This window comes from Lipotes vexillifer, unplaced genomic scaffold, assembly GCF_000442215.2.
Source record: "Lipotes vexillifer unplaced genomic scaffold, Lipotes_vexillifer_v1.1 scaffold95, whole genome shotgun sequence".
Classification (NCBI taxonomy): Eukaryota; Metazoa; Chordata; class Mammalia; order Artiodactyla; family Lipotidae; genus Lipotes; species Lipotes vexillifer.
In genome coordinates, this window is record NW_006791458.1 from 2759239 (window position 1) to 2762727 (window position 3489).

A 3489-nucleotide genomic window follows, 5' to 3' on the forward strand; every position below is an offset into this window, starting at 1 on the left:
CGTGTCCCCTGCATCGGCAGGCGGACTCTCAACCACTGCACCACCGGGGAAGCCCATAGTATGTAATTCTTAAATTCACCCATGTAGAGGGTGTTAAGAGGTTGAATGTTGGGATTTGAAGGAGGATTTCTTTAGGGAGCTGTTTTCTCTAAAATACCTGCTGGGCCCTTCTCATTTAGAGAATTTAGTGGTAGACCATTTGGAGACACATATTTTTTTGTGGCGTAGGGGGATACTGCAGGCTGGTGTCCAAACTAGGCCTGCAATATCTAAAGCTACACCATCCAAAACAAGCCACATGTGGCTTGTGAGCCCTTGAAATGTGACTAGTCCAAATTAAAATATACTGTAGTGTAAAACACACCCAATTTCTCAAACGTAGTACAGAAATGATGTAGACTGTCTTGTTAATTTTTTAATATAGATTGAATGTCTATGTGATAATATTTGGGATATATTAGGTTAAATAAAATATATTATTAATTAATTTTACTTTTTTTTTTACCTTTATAAAATGATGCTACCAGAATATTAAACATTGTATATATGGCTTGTATTATAATTCTAGTCTGATATAAACGCCAGCACTGGGCTGGCTGGCTGGCTGTTGAGTTTCTGACTGTGGAGTGAAAATGTCTTGAGAGTTTCTCCTGTATCATCTAATCTGTGTAGGCAAAGGATGTTAGTTTACTGTGGACTAGATGAGGGCCCCAAGAGTCAATGGAATTTTCTTAGGTCCTCCCAAGAGGGCCCTTATAAAGGATGAGAAGACTCCAACAGGGATTGAATTTAAGGAGCTGAGGAAAGAACCAAAAACAGCCAGAAGCGGGTACATAACAAGCATCAAGGGTACTGCAGATGAGAGATCCACAGTGATGGGAACAATCAGAAGAATCCTTAAAAGTGCCCAGGAGAAAGGAGATCCATTTTAAATACACCAACTGCAGGGAGCACCAATACCATACCATTGTAAGAACATAGTTCAGTAAGAATTTTCTACTTCCCTCCCTCTCCTTCCCTGCCTGCTTCAGTCGTGAGTAAGTCAGGAAAAGAGTGAGATTGTGCTGGCAGAGAAAGAGGAAGAAGATTGCCTTAACCTCTCTACTCCCTCTCACAATTGCAGGTTTTCTGTTATGCTGTAGGAGGCCTCAGCTGGAATAAAGGAAAACCCTCAACTTTAAATCAGTTTCAAAGTTTTGTTTGTTATTAGATTGAGATTAGATTAGGTTAGATTAGATTGTATATAACCTGTGCTAGATTAGAAAAGGTATGGGACTTGCCTTAGGGGCAGGAGAACACTCAGTTCACAGAGTGGCTTTTAAGACATTAGGACACAAAAATAATGTTGCTTTATGGCTATATCCCATGAATTGGTATATTCAGTAGTGGTAGCATCCAAGTATGAAAATATTTGCTAGGTTAGAAAACTCATAAAGTGTTCTCTTTTATTCTATAATGGATGCAATTTAGTATAAAGCTGTATATTTCTTTAAATTTTTCCTATCAGTGGTTATGATAGTGTGTTTACTCAACTAAGATTCAATTAATTGGAAATAAAACAAAATCCATAAACTATTAAGTAGCAATTTTCTTTAGACTTTGATTTTAAAGTAACTTTCTACTCCTTTTCTTCCATTTCACTAATGAACTTTTAATGAAAAATTAAGTAATTTGAATATGCCATCATTTCTTAGGATTATAGACTTCTTGGAGATAGTTCTTACAGTGGAATTCTGAAATCCAAAGAGTACATTGTGATTTTGATTTATTCAGAATTGTCAGTTGGAATAGGCATGTCAAGTTAAACAACTTCCTTTTCTTCTGGAACTATAGGAAAGATTTCCACTAACAGTATGACTCCTTCCTTCTTTCACCTAAATAAGAGGAGTAGTCTTCTCTTAAAGAGAATCACAGCATATGAGTCATATTCTTCTGTGAAAGAAGATAAATGAAGCCTGTAACCCCAGAGCTGAACACCGAATGTGCTGTCCTAGACTTATGGGAATTTTCAGAGCTTAAAGGAAGTTTACAGCATGCTGAACAAGGAAATTTTTTTTTTTTTAAGAAGAAAAAAGAGAATTTTATTTGAGCCAAACTGACGATTATAACACAGGCAGCAGATTCTCAGAAAGCTCTGAGAACTTGAACAAGGAAATTTAAATATCATAGCTATGAGTACAGTGAAAGTAAGACATACCAGAATGAAAATTCCTAATCATTCCTAATATTAAAACATTTCCTCTGAGTATTTTATTTCTTTCAGAGTTTTAGCTAATTTTTTAATCAAAGAAATATACTTACTTTTAAAAGTCAAGAAATACCACAATTTTATGATGAAAATCGGTTTTCTCCTGTACCACTCCTCACTACTCTCAGGTATCATTCCCCAGAGGCCTCTCTCCTTTCAACTCACCTAACTTCCCTGCTGTTTTCTCTTTTGTCCCTTTCTGGAAATTCTCTTAATTGGATAAGGTTCCTCCCACATTGAGCCCCTAATTTTCTTACTGTTCCATTTTCCTTTTTCTCTCTCTCTGTCTCTCTCTTGGTCTTACTTTCCCAAATTTATCTTAAAACCCTTTTGTTGTTATATATTTTAATATCCTGGAGTTTGTTTTCTTTTTATTGTGACAGTCTTTTGAATTTCTTAGATATATTATTTACTTTGAAGCTTTCTTTTTTTTTTTTTTTTTTGTGGTACGCGGGCCTCTCACTGCTGTGGCCTCTCCTGTTGCGGAGCACAGGTTCCGGATGCGCAGGCTCAGTGGCCATGGCTCATGGGCCCAGCCGCTCCGCGGCATGTGGGATCCTCCCGGACCGGGACACGAACCCGTGTCCCCTGCATCGGCAGGCAGACTCTCAACCACTGCGCCACCAGGGAAGCCCCTGAAGCTTTGTTTTGTTCCTTGCGTTCTCTCCATTTGTTTTGGTCTTTGCCTTACCTGGGACAGCAGTATTTCTTAAGCCTGGATTAGAATCACCTGGTTATATTACATAAAAAATTATAAATACTGATGCCTAGACCCCGTATGAGGCTGATAAACTGTAAGTTTTACTTAAATATCCTTGTGTGATCATTTGTATTAAAGTGAGTTATTAAGTTGTCGATTGGAATCTCTTTAAGGCTTACCAACGGGTATGTTTCACATTTGGTGTCAAGTGGGACTGGATGTTTTGGGGGGGACCCCTAAGTGTGCCTATTTGTAGGTCTTTTCACTTGGACTTGGGTCAGTTTCCCCAAAGAAGAATCTTTCTATCTCCTGTAGGGGAGGCTAGTGTCAGTGACAAGAGCTGGGTGGCAATAAACATGGCAGCTGTGTTTGGAGATCTAGAGTGATCTCATCTTTCTGGGTGCAGACTTTTATTTTAATCTCCGTTTTTCATTTGGGCACTGCACCTCACCTCTGCCCTGAGCTGTGCATGGTGCCCAGGAGCCTATTTCAGCCTTTCCGGAGAGCAAAAATCAGTCTTCTTCTCAGGGTGGGGAAAGAG

General features: G+C 38.8%; 1 protein-coding gene across 3 annotated transcripts in view; it reads left to right on the forward strand.

Moving 5' to 3' along the window:
* The window catches only part of RNF145 (ring finger protein 145), a 64277-nt gene that overhangs the window by 35291 nt on the left and 25497 nt on the right, over nucleotides 1–3489 (forward strand). The window lies entirely within an intron of this gene.